At 38.9% G+C, this 13,932-nt stretch overlaps 1 protein-coding gene and 1 long non-coding RNA gene across 8 annotated transcripts in view; both read right to left on the bottom strand.

Moving 5' to 3' along the window:
• The window catches only part of LOC135207891 (ankyrin repeat domain-containing protein 50-like), a 39,837-nt gene extending 34,509 nt beyond the window's left edge, over positions 1-5,328 (bottom strand). For 6 of the 7 annotated variants that reach the window (XM_064239796.1, XM_064239797.1, XM_064239792.1 and 3 more), the window contains exons 1-2: positions 5,190-5,328; positions 1,219-1,324 (exon numbers count right to left, since the gene is read on the bottom strand). The gene's annotated coding sequence lies outside the window, so the exon portion shown is untranslated. The remainder of the gene's footprint in view (positions 1-1,218; positions 1,325-5,189) is intronic. The other variant, XM_064239791.1, reaches the window with a different exon arrangement.
• Positions 5,329-6,986: 1,658 nt separating this feature from the next.
• On the bottom strand, positions 6,987-7,474 carry LOC135207649 (uncharacterized). Its single transcript, XR_010313017.1, has 2 exons — positions 7,274-7,474; positions 6,987-7,020 (listed from the first exon to the last, which is right to left on the bottom strand). It is a non-coding gene; the product is annotated as an uncharacterized LOC135207649 (long non-coding RNA).
• Between the last annotated feature and the right edge of the window lie 6,458 nt (positions 7,475-13,932).

Genomic DNA, 13,932 nt, shown 5'->3' with positions numbered 1-13,932 from the left:
GTTACTTTACCAAGAAATCTCTACCGTGATAGAAAGTACAACGTTCATATTTTAACTGTTGCATCGTGGATGAACCTTTCTACATAACACTTACACAATATTAGCAGCCTCATACATCTACACAGAAGGCCATTCACTTTTATACGACACACACAAACACATTATTTGCTTTTTCCTGAATATATTAATGAAAATTTTCTTTGGCAACTATACATTTTTAGCAGTCAATCACTTTACTAAATATATTATTTCCTCGAGACACTCTCGCTTCCCAGTTTCTCCAAGCAGGATGTCCATATGCGCCTACAATGCCATCTCTTTCTGTCACCTAATTTAATCATGAAGCACAACTGCGATTTCATAAAAGCAAAAATTCTAACTTCCAAAAATACTCTTTTTTTTTTTCTTTTCTTTCCTCATTTTCTACTGTAGTTAATCCTGCCCTAAACAATCCTTGAATTAACAAGCTTATTTTGTTAATTTCTGTAATGTATTAACGGACTGATGGGTCAAATTCCCTTTATGAATGGAAGCAGGGATGCTGAGAATGAATGAAATAAAAAAAAATCGTATAGATGAGCTTTTTAGTAAGTCTGAGAAATCAATATATAAGTGGTATCAAGGTTAGCGTAGATGGAAAGATCAGTGTAATTTGAAAAGGTTTTTGTCATGCGCCAAAAAGGGACGACGACAGATTGTTGATGAGTGCATAATTAGGAAAGTGTTATGAAGAATGAGAGGAGGGGCCAGAAAGTACTGGGTAGATCAGTGGTTCTTAACCTGGGGGGCGTCAGCAATTTCCAAGGGAGGCGCAAGCCCTAGGAAAAAATATAAAAAAAGTTCTCTAATTATATTTGTTATTCTCTTAACAAGAGTGAGGAAAGAATATTCAGAAATTGCAAAAGTATCGCCTGATAACGTTACTTTCCAAGAGTCCACTACTCTAGTTAGGCTCGTTGGGCTTACTATGCTTTGTAATTATTGACCTCCCTTCCTATCCCTATAAACCGCTTCTCTTTCTCATTTTTTTAAATTTTCCTTTAAATCTGGGAGGGAATTTAACTCATAGATGCAAGGGAGGCGTGAAAGAAATGTCCAACTCTTAGAGGGGGCGTGGTCATAAAAAGGTTAAGAACCACTGGGGTAGATGGTGTGTAACAGGTATTCGAAATAGCAGCTTTCGCTGCAGCCACAATAGAGACCATTATGCAAACTTACCAAGAGGTCCAGGCTCGGGAGCAGCAGCGCTTGGCTGCCCGTCGGTTATTACCATCCAAATGATGAGCTGGGTCCAGATGACATTCTTCAGACCTTTCCGCAGCATCTGGTAAGTAAAGAAGGATTGTGGTCTTATGGCATACACTTCATTAAAGTATCCATAGTATTACATACACGGGCATAAAAAAATGATACGTGAAATCGCTCCAGTTTTCTCTTTTTTTTTTATAAACTGTCAATTATTTACACTGGGTCAACATCTACTATGGGTTTCACAGAGAGTGCAAGCACGTTTCTGGGCAATAACTCTGTAACGAAACCTCGTATCAGTATGAGATTTTGCTATAGTGTATTACACCCAGTGCCGTAATTTTTAAGAGTATCATGAATCACGAATTGTAAAGAATAGACGCTTGTCCCTATAACAAGAGGCAAAAACTCGATTAGCCAGAAATGGATACGAACACAACAGTATAGAAAAGCTCTGCCTACCATCTCCCTCCACCCCCATCCCCCTCCTTCTCCCTGCCCTCTCCTTTCTTCCTCCACCCCCTTCTCCCTCCTTCTCCCTGCCCTCTCCTTTCTTCCCTCACCTGCTCTCTCTCTCTCTCTCTCTCTCTCTCTCTCTCTCTCTCTCTCTCTCTGAAAGTTGCTTCAGTTTAAACTTATTTTGTATGATTTTCTTTTTTTCTATCTATCTAATAATTTACATTGTTGTATCTATCTAACGATTCACTGTTGTTATCTGCCAGCTGACTGATTTATCTATGCATTGATCCGCTCATTTCTCTCTCTCTCTCTCTCTCTCTCTGTGTGGTAGTGGTACTGTAAATGGTTATTAGAGTGAGAAACATCTGAATGGAGTAGTAGAACGATAGACATTAGTACTATGATTGATGGTAAAGTGACTGTTATACTAGTGTTTGGTTACCTTCTTCGCAATCCTTATTTGGACTCAGGGCATCAGCCATATACTTGTAATACGAAGGTGAAGAATAGATGGCCACCTCGGAACATAACTGTCGGCAAGGTTGCAGAAATACGTTTGTCACACAACTTTTCAACTAGTGTACATATATATAGATATAATCTAATAACCACAAAAGTCAGATGACAGAATCGGCCTTGATTAAACAGAGACAGGTAATGAACATATCAAAGGGCTCGTGGGATTCAGATATCATTGATAAGGTTTTCATTCAACCAACGCTAAAGAGGATTAAAGAAGGATTATCAGTGGGAGTGACATAAACTGGCTTAATTGTGGATGGATCTTTTCTTATTCATCTACCTGAGGAGAGAGACAGCAGGCTCTGAAATATAGTATTTTCTCTCTATATGTTTACGTTTTTATGGGCTCCTTTTATTAGATGGAATTCTGTTGTAACAGAACATTTTTACCAGTCATATATACATATACAAAATAAACATTCATTACTTAAAAATACGTGCATCGGTATAATCAAGGCTTTAACTCTAATGAATGCCCGGTAGAAAGGCTCAATTTTTAGTTGTAACACAAGAGTAACTATAAGCAGTGGCCTATTCAAACCAATCTGAAGGCAACTGACCGCTTTCTCTTTGCTAAAAAAAAAAAAGTTTTAAAGTTGCATGAGAAACGCATTTCTTCAATCATGCCGACGGTTATGTTCCGAGGTGGCCTTCTCTTCTTCACCTTCGTAATACAATTATATGGCTGACGCTCTGATTCTAAATGAGGACTGCGAATCAGTAACTTCCAGAGAGAGAGAGAGAGAGAGAGAGAGAGAGAGAGAGAGATGACCAGTTCAATGCATAAATAAATCAGTCAGCTGGCAGGTAACAACCGAGTGGATCATTAGATATATACAACCATGTAAATTGATAGATAAATAGAAAAGAAAATCATACAAAATAAGTTTAAACTGAAGCAACTTTCAGAGAGAGAGAGACGGAAACAGAGAGACAGAGAGAAGGGGGTGGGGGTGGAGGGAGAGGGCAGGCGGAACTTTTTTTTTATACTGTGGTGTTCGTATCCATTTCTGGCTAATCGAGTTTTTGCCGCTTGGTACAGGGACAGGTGTTTATTCTTTACAGTTACTGAATCATGATACTCTTATAAATTACAGCGCTGGGTTAATACGCTATTGCAAACTCTCGTACTGATACGAGTGTTCGTTAAAGTTATTGCTCAAAAACGCTCTTGCACTGCCTGTGAAACCCACATTATATGTAGTTAACGAAGAAAAGTCTAATTCTCAATCTAGACGTGTAAATAAGAACTTTGTGAATATAATGTTTAGGAAACAGTAGTAAAGGAGCAGATATGAATGCATATTATCCACCGGATTAAATTTTCTTTTACAACTTTTTTTTTTGGGGGGGAGGGGGTGTCTACTCTAGCCTCACAATGACCAATTGCTGCTTACAACAGTTTCCCAAGTTTTGAAAGTTAAGATTCCTGGCCCAAGGTAGGTAACACTATGCTCAGATCTCTGATTGTTATTTATTTCTTTTAAGTTATAAATGGTACTGTGCTGTATGTACTAGACCCATTATAAGAAAAGTAACGAAAAATAAACTTCATCATCATTATCAGTCACTGCTGTAAAGGTGGTCGAGGAAATGTTCCATAGGTTGGGACAGGGCAGCTCTGGTAGCAATACGAAGAGATATTTCCCGCTAATAGACATTTTCGTTCCTCTCCACAGGTAGGTCCCCTGAAGGAGGTTATAAATTCTAAAAGAATTTACATTCTCATATAGCTCCCTGAAATCGGCCATTTTTAAGCGCGTTTGAAGCAACAGAATTTTTTGTGATGTGCGGTGAATATTTTTCCTAAATTAGTATTTGCAAAATTTTTTCGAGACGAAAATAATATCGCTGCAAAAGGACAGGTCGAAATACGTAGAAAGGTCACTGTAAAACAGAACTCTCTCTTCTCATAAAACTGCACGTCTGCTGATAAAACAATTTAGCCGTCTGTCAAAACACTACCGCTTAATTTGGGGCCTATGGCTAGCTTAACATTACCTGCCGGGGCGTCACTTCAGAATTTAATTGTGGGGGATGGGGGTGGGGGGGGGGCGGGGGGGGGCAGCGGGGTGGCGGCAAAATGGTTCTGCGAGCGAAGCGAGCCTAATCAGCTGCGGGTTTTGTGATTTTGAGCTGTCTTATGTGCTTTTTTGAAGCCACACGAGCAAGGTATTTCAGCACAAGTTATATGCTCCCACGACTGTTTGTTTATCTCATCATTACTGGTAGCTAATAGACAGACAAGGATCAAGAAACGTAATATTTCCGAGAACTTTCATATATCTATGATTGCACATTTAAAAAGAAAACATGGTGTTACTTCTTGGAGCTTGGGGGCTTAGGGGGGCAAGTGAGTCTTTGCCCCCCTAGCCCGGCCCCCCCCCCCACAAAATGATGCCCCTGATTACGGGTGAGGATCCCTAATAATAGTAACGAGACTAACAACGACATGATGTACATCGATCAGTTTGCCTCGTACATAATGTTTATAAAATTGTTTAACCCTTCTGGTTATTCCATACATGGCAACAGACCCTTAAAACCAAGGTCGATAGGCCTTTATTAAAGCGTTATTGCCTAATACGTAGAAAACTGTAACTATTAAAACTGTCAGACTATACAGCAATGTACAATAATGTGCCAAGTCTTACACTGGATGTGTATTCCTGATCCTTCTGCATCTGAGCTCAAGATTAAAGGTTTAATTTTCTTATGAAGGTTCACTTAGTGATCAAATATTACGAAAATTATCGTTAGGGGTACTACGTCGAATTTTTCTTCTCTATGGACGGCTTTTCCCTTAACAAAACTCATACGTAATTCGTAAGCCCCGTAAAAAAGAAAAAAAAAGTATTTTTCTGCTTTAAGAATACTTCTATTAAAAAAGTGATCTAAGTCAATGACCCTGATGGTGACTCTTAGTCCCTAAAAACAACAAGAGATGCACATTTATTTACCTTAACCTTTTCTGAGCAGAGCGTCCTTCACTCGGCAACGAGAAACTCCAGAGGACTGACTGGCTGGCAGCTTTGACTCTGGGCTGGCTTTCGTCTCGTCCGTTCACCGGGAAGAAAAGATGCCCTTTCAAGGACATTGTAGGTTGGGTACAATCTTGGAGAATATTTATTCCTTCAAGGGTACAATAATGTAGGTACCCCGTTGCAGTATCAGTCATCATTCTCGGCGGCAGGAAAAACATTTCTGTTTCGTAATTCTTCTTCCCGTATTGAATTCTCTGCGAGACAAAGAAGTCAATAGCAAACTAAATTTCAAATAAATATGTCTGTCCACATAACACGAAATATAATACCCTCATAGCAACAGCAGTTTCAAGACCGAAAAGGATGGTCCCTTGTCGCAAAGTACTAATTAAACTTAATTTGTTTTGGTCACGACACGCAGCGTACACGAAGACTCGAGGTTTCTGTTCACAATGATTTTAGTTACTTCTTGAATACATTAAATAAAGCTTATCAAGCTGATAGTTCCTTATCAATTTTGCAAACCCCACAAAAATTCAAATGTAACCCAACAATATCGTTATGTTTTTCATGTAAGTGAACGTACTGAAGGTTACTTCTAATCAATAATCACGGGAAGCAGAAAGACGAAGATTTCTTTGCTTATGTTTTGTTCCATTTTCCAAATCTGGTCATGTCATTATTTTCTTGAACATAAACATAAAAGCGTGGAATTGGAATATGAGATGTAGGTCTGATGCCCAGCGCTGGGACCTATGATGTTATTCAGCGCTGAATGGAAAACTGAAACTAAAGGAGATTTGAAAGGCCTAACAGGAGGAAAACCTCGCAGTTGCACTATGAAACAATTGTTAGTAGAGGGTGGAAAGTAAGATGGAAGAACGTGTATATAAGCGAAGTTACAGTAAAAGGAATGAAAGGGGTTACAGCTAGGGGCCGAAGGTACGCTGCAAAGAACCTAAGTAATAAATGAATAATGAAAAGGCTATGAATGATTAACGAATGCTGAGTGAAATGAAAGCTTAGTCAGTGCTTTGGCTATTTTCCCCTGATTCCACAGATGCCAAGCAAAGACTTCAGTATGTGGGAATAAACAAATTACAAAAGCCCAGAGGCATGAGCGTTAACACAGAATGTCATACCAGCACCCAATCATCAAGCGACTCCAAGAAGCTCAAGTTATTTGACGAATCAGGGAGCCTGGCTTTTTTTATGTCGGAAATGTCACGCAGGTTCTTGTCATTGACCTTCAAAACGCTTGACTGCCCAGTACCATTTTGATGATGATGATAAAAGAGGCTACAATACACTGCCTAATTTCCATGGCTGTATTGTTGGTGATGCACGCGTACAATTATCCTTTGGTGGACTTATCTTTATTAATTTGGTATTTATTTCTTAACTGCATTGCACTGGGCCTTATATTTTATTGAAGATTCTGACACAATAATGACTATTTGGAATTCTTCCGTATGAACGTTTTCGCATTTGGAATAGGAACGGGGTGTGATCCGACCTCAAGCTTACTCGTGGTGCATGCAAGGTTTTCCCGTCACGCAAAAGTTGTAAAAATTATATTCCTAATCTTTAATGTGCTCAAATCTACGGTCACATAGAGCCTTGTTTCACCAACGAAAATTAAAATAAATAGGCTATATTTTATTGGAATAATTTGTCTGTACTGTTTAACATGTACACTATTTATTTTTTACATTTTCATTCTAATAAATGAATCATAAATATTGTATGGATCGGGTAGATACAGTCACCAAGTGCCACATGAATACTTTATTGAGTAACATTCAGCCTGTAAACAAGTTTCCAAATTAAAACAAACCTCCAAATTGTAAACAGACACTTAAAATGTAATCCTAATAAAATATGCAAAACAACACAGCAATATTCGTAAAATCAAATATAAAATGTAAGCAGTCCATTGTACCCAACACAGCAATAACACTAACTCCATTACAAATACAAACATACAGTATATCCCACTATAACATTGCCAAATTCATCATAAATATAAGTACATATGATTAATCAATACAGTAACTTACACCTTGGCGCTCCATATCAAACTCCCACACATGCTTAACCGGTGCAATGCTGGCCATACACCTCTGCCAGTACACTCTGGACGTATTACCTCTACAAATAAACAAAAACAGAAATCAGCCTACATTTGCACACCCGGCTAGGAGGCCAACCGACACCTGTCAACACACACACATATACAATTATAAATAATTATGATTACATCATACAAATATCCTATCCTAAAATTCCTGTATCTTTAACTCAACGTGAAACACCTTTTTAGGCTTTTCCATAGACCTTTCCTAAGTAGTTTGTAGGCTTACTCCCCGAGTAAGTGAAAATAACAATTTGCGCCGGAGTAGCAGCCACTTCAGTGGGAATTTGATTCACTTGCTAACAGGAAGTTTAAATTATGAACATGAATAAGCAGAGGCATATTTCCATGACTCCTTATCTGTTACGCCTTCCGTTATTCTTGACATTTTTACTCTTCAAGTAATAAGAATAGAATAGAATATAATAGAATATAGAATTTGGGCCAAAGGCCAATCGCTGGAACTTCTGAGGTCAGTGCTGGAAAGGACTTGGACATTTTTTTGTTTTCTTTATCATGCGGAAATGATTACAACATGCAGCTGGGTAATTGCTTGTCCCCAGTATTATCAAATATTTACATGGAATTTTATGAGTCTAGAATAGCTAATTCAATTATGGTAGATATTTTCTGGGTTAGATATGTTGACGATGTATTTGCGGTACTGAAAACTCCTATTGACATTCGGAAGATTTTAAGAGACCTCAATAATTTAGTTCCCTCCATAACTTTTACGGTTGACGAAGAAGACAATGGTGTTATCTCATTTTTGCATGTTACAGTTGTGAGGTCAAATGTAAGTTCTAGCTACAGGTTTAAAATACACAGAAAACCTACTAACAACAATCTTATTATTAACAATTACTCCTCACACAAAGTAGAAGTAAAGTCTCAGCATTAAGATCAATGTTTCTTAGAGCTCTTAATATCTGCAGTCCGGAATTTATCAATGGGGAACTAGAATTTATATATAAAGTTGGTATTGAGAATAATCTTATATTGGAAAATATTGATTACAGTCTAAAGTTAGCACGAAAAATATTTTATTCATAAGAGGAGAAAAACAGAAAACTGGTTTTTATGCTTCCCATTCCATCCCACATTAGAATCTATAGTCCACCACTAAGGTTACTTGGTTTTAGTACAACTTTTTTATATCCTAGCACCATTGGAAAAACTTTAATTCATAATAGTCCGGAAAACAATGAAGGAGTCATATATAAGATACCATGCAAGTGCGGTAGTTTTTATATAGGACAATCTGAGAAGACACTCGAAAAACGCATTCTAAATCATAAATAAAATATACGAACAAATAATACAAGCAATGCTTAATGAGTTAATAGTAGTATGTGTAATGTACCGATTGAATGGCTCGTGCCAAAGATTTTGTTTAAAAGCACAGGTTTTATTGAAAGAAATTTGATAGAGACAGCTTGCATCGTTCGCACCAAAGGAAAAAATTTGAATTTATCGCCTGGTTTGTATAAATTAGATCCTTTTATCTTACATGTCATGAAACGTCAGTACAAATTGGATAATGTTATCCATTAACTATCATATAGTATAAGCTTGTTAATATGTACTGTTATGCTGTTTCAAATGGATGTATTACCTCGTTAGATATTTTGGTATTTTTCATTTGTTAATAGGCCTTTCTTGGCTATATGCACAGTAAACTTTATCTCTTTCCTTAATAAACGTTCCCAAGAAGAGGTCCATTGGAGGACGAAACTGTTGGGCATTTTCTGAGACATACTTTTTTCATTTTCCTGTGTGGAATACGATGGAATTACTATATCTTCGTGCCTAAGAAATTACCAGTAATACATACATAAACATATGTATATATATATAATATATATTATATATATATATATATATATATAATATATATATATATATATATATATATATATGTATATAATAATATATATAGTATATATATATATTATATACACATATTATAATATATATATACACACAAATAGGTATTTGTATGTGTTTCACTCCCAAGAAATAATGACAGTACAAGCGCCATTCCTTTGTTATTGTATGTATTCTTCAAATTGGCAACCACAGTATATCTACGAAACCCTCATCGTTTCAACGAGACATTTATTCTTTACGCTTACTTTTGCTGTCACCATATCACATTGCCTCTTCACCTTTTTCATCAACTTACTCGCTTTTCAGAGACACTGAGTTCGAATTCCATGAGAAATGTGACAATAGTGAGTTGAAGTCAGCTTTTCTCATCTATCCTTTGGCGATAAAGGAAGACTTTTTGTGAAGGAAATGATTCATCGTATAATTTATTAATTTTTGAGACTACAGGTACAGAGAGTAACGCATGTACAGCTAAGATGCTGTTCATTGCGTTTTACAAAACTTTCACTCTTTATAATAACCTTCCATTTATTCCCTTCAAAAACAAAAAAGTTTGAGGACCTTCGTGAGATTTCATAATTAGCTTTTCTCATATATTTCCTACAACATTCTAACTCTTTTCCTATAATTAACCCTAGATCTTAACATTATCATTTATCTTTAACTGATATAATAAAGTGCACTTCTTGGTTATATTTCCTCACTATTTTTTTTACTCCTCCTGAATGGGAGTTAAATCACTGACCCCACAATACCCCGTGGGTCAGGCCTTATAGACAAGGCAGAGTAGTACCGTTCCTATATGAATCGTAGCCGAAATATTTGTCCCTACTGTCACTTTAATATGAACGGAATTCGAGATTACCAAATCACAGGTTCAGCACAGTTCTCTGCATTCCCCCCTTCTTGCTCCTAACTGTCTCTTTGTCATGGAACGAATACAGTAATCCCTCGCCACTTCGCGGTTCAAGTTTCGCAACCTCAGTGAATCCCTGTTTTTACAAAAATATTTATCGAAAAATAAAAATTCAAAAATACCGCCATATCGGCAGTCATATTGCGGAAAGCAGCGTTGTTTAATCGTGATGCGCAAGATAAACGGTTTCCCAGGATGCCAAGCAAAGAGAGAAGCTCTCTCAGAGGCTTTGTACATACCCACGGGCAATCAGACAAGGCACGTGATTGGTTCCCAGCGTGAGATCGACGAATGTGAGCACGAGTGGATGTATCCCGTGAGCGCTGATTGGCTGCGCATCATCGCATCGCTTCCCAGCTTCTTCCCTTGTTGTATTTCGCCACTCTCATTCACGAATCACACTGTCAACTGTGTTTTGTGTATCTTAGTGCTGTGTTCGAAATTAACTTTTCATTAAGCCCTTACAATGCCTCCTAAGCGCTGTACCCCTGCGAAATATTCCTCCAGTGAGCCCAAGAGGAAGATGATGACCATCAGTGAAAAGGTCAAACTTTTAGATATATTAAAACAGGGCAGAAGTTATGCCGCGGTGGCACGCCATTATGGAGTGAATGAATCGACAGTGCGCTACATCCAAAAAGGCGAAGCTAACATCCACAAAACTGCTGCAATAAGCTTCAATAAAGAAGCGAAACGTGTGGTGACTCCGCGTAATAAGAGAATTGTGAAAATGGAAGCTGCATTAGCCTTGTGGGTTGCTGATTGCAGGGAAAAAAACGTGAGTTTGGACACTAATATGATCAGGACAAAGGCCAAATATCTCTATGATCAAACCTTGCCCAATGAAGACAACAAAGGAGATGCTGAAGAAGCCGATGAAGATGATCCTGACGAGCCTCAAGCCAGTACTAGCTCTGCCGCGAGTGATTCACCTCCTCGAGGACGAGGCTTTACAGCCAGCAAAGGCTGATTTGATAAATTTCAAAAGAGATACGGCCTAAAGCGTGCCTTTGTATGGTGACGCTGCCTCTGCCGACACCGATGCTGCTCTTCGTTATGTGGAGGATGAGTTTCCTAAGCTCATCAGTGATGTAGGCTACCTCCCAGAGCAAGGTTTTAACATGGACGAGACAGACCTCTTCTGGAAGAGGGTGCCTTCTCATACATTCCTCTTCAAGGATGAAGTGAAGAGGCCAGGCTTCAAGGCCCACAAGGACCATGTCACACTCATCATGTGTGGCAATGCTGCAGGCTTTATGCTTAAGCCAGGCCTTATTTATAAGGCCAAAAATCCATGGGCCTTAAAAAACAAAAATAAGGCTCTGCTCCCCGTGTATTGGATGCATAACTCTAAGGCCTTGATGGACTGTGCAGGAGGCCAAGCAACAGACCTGCAATATGATGGGGTTCAGATCGAGTTTCTGCCCCGTAACAACACATCTCTAATTCAGCCGATGGATCAAGGTGTCATTCGGGCCTTTAAGGCACTCTACATTCATTCCACGATGGAGGGCCTCATGTGGCAGTTGATGACGACGACGAAGGCTTCACCTTGAAAAAGTACTGGCGTAACTACAACATTGCGTCATACTTGACTAATATCCAGCAAGCATTGAAGGACATGAAAACTGAGACCATAAATTCTTGCTGGAAGAAATTATGGCCTAAGGTGGTGCATGATATGCTGGCTTCACTCCTGATGAAGTTCATCACTCGGTGGTGGAGAAGGCGGTGAGGCTGGCTCGCATCATCAGGGATGAAGGATTTGTCGACATGATGGAAGAAGATGTCAACGGCCTTATCGAGGCGCTCTTGGACCCACTGACAGATGAGGACCTCCTTGAGATGACGAAGTCTGCAAGTGAAGAAGAAAGCGAAGAGCAAGATGAAGAAATTGAAGAGCGTGGCCTTACCCTGGAGAACCTGCAACAATTGTGCAACATGGCAAGGGCAATGCAATGATTTGCACAAGGCATCGGCGAGTTTAGCAACCGTGTCGACAGGGTTTATGTCCTTGTACCAAAGATATAGCCTAAGTTATATGAAAGTATGTTAAGATCATCACAATGTTTTCACATAAAAGCACATTTAAGTTATTTCTTCAGTAGAAATTGTTACGTCTATTAACAATGGGAATAAATCTGGAATCTAGGTTGGATATTCTTGTTAAAATTCCAAGTTACTGAGACCAGACAGCATGTAAAATCTATATAAAAAAAATCACTGGCCTACAATACTTTCATGGTTAAATGACATGATTTTTGGCTTGAGAATACTACATTAGACAGGGTATCAGTCCAGAGAAGCAAGAGCTTTAGTAATACAATTTTATTAAGCAAAACAGTATGACAAAAATTATGCAATACAGTTCTGAGTTAATATGCTTATACTAATTGACATCACAAAAATGTGGTCAGATTTCAGCTGAAAACTACTGTATTATATAACTAAATAGGACTACAGGAGCATATAGTTCAGCAGCTTAATATACCATGTGTATCTGACAGTTCATAATGACCCATTGATTTACAGCTATCTGATAATACATGACCCCATCTCACCTTCTAAGCTGCTGATTTCTTGTCAAATATCCCAAGCAGCTAATTATGCTATGGTAAACTATTCTAAAAACTACGGGGCTCGCTGTTGATGGTGTATACTCAGTATAGTATTTGATATTATGTGGTTGAATCTTACTGATGACCTGAAAGTGCCTCTTTAATTTAGGAGTACCTGATTCCTTGGGTAATGGACCCTCGGATCCCTCCAGATCCCGGATATCTTGGGCTACTCCCTCTACATGGGAGGGAAACTATTCAGAGCCCCCAGGTGACCAATCTACTACTTAGATGTACAACCTGTCTGGTCCTAGGACTGACCTAAGCTTGTAAGTCTTCATGGTAGGACTGGAACAAGAGCGCAAATGGTCCCTGTCCAGTCCATGGACCTATCTGACCCCCTCTTCTCGTAAAGCCCAAAGAAGTGGAAGGGCCAGGTGAATGATCTACTGCACCCCTGCTAAACCTGGAAAAGACCAAGATCTTTTCAGGAGAGCAGGAGTCGGCTGCCCCCAACCTGCTGTGATGATGGCCTCATGGGTGGAGGAGAGCAGTCCTGCTGATGTGGGCAGGGGCTGTCCCTCAAGTTTGCCACAGCCTTCCAAGGGATCAAAACCTCTACAGGAAAGGAAGGCACAAAGAGGGACCTCTTTGTGTTTGGGTGAACTGTTGGACTGAGCGATATCACTTTCACAGGATCCCTGTACTGCTCTTATTGCAGAACAGGAGGGAGGGGAGAGATAGAACAAGCTGATAAAGGGCCCATTGATATGAAATTCAAGCTTACAAAGAATATGGTTTTCATTCGAAAGAAGTTGCAGAGGGTAATGGGAAATACAGAAAGATCAGTTATTAGGACATAAAAGTTATTACAATACAAGAAGAATTATAGTATTATGGTAGCAATGTCTTGCATCTTTGCTTGAACTTTTGAAGTTCCAAATAGCACAACATCCTCTGGGGGGATGTTCCACAGTCCAACATACTGGGGATTGGAGATCAATTGTGAATGTGAACGATCTCTTATTAAAATACAACTTGTGAAAACGTGACAGAAGGGACTACATACGTATCCTTCAACGGTCACAGTCATAACCACTAATATAGGACACAAAAACCTACCACCATCAACCACTCTATCTAAAAGAGAGAAATGTGGCAGAAGCAGACATCCACACTGGAGAACAGTCTTCTCTAGTCAAGAAAAAACAAATGATCTAA

The sequence above is a fragment of the Macrobrachium nipponense genome, chromosome 34 (assembly GCF_015104395.2).
Source record: "Macrobrachium nipponense isolate FS-2020 chromosome 34, ASM1510439v2, whole genome shotgun sequence".
NCBI lineage: Eukaryota > Metazoa > Arthropoda > Malacostraca > Decapoda > Palaemonidae > Macrobrachium > Macrobrachium nipponense.
The sequence above is the reverse complement of the archived record's forward strand: the minus strand, read 5'-3'. Positions and strand labels throughout refer to the sequence as shown.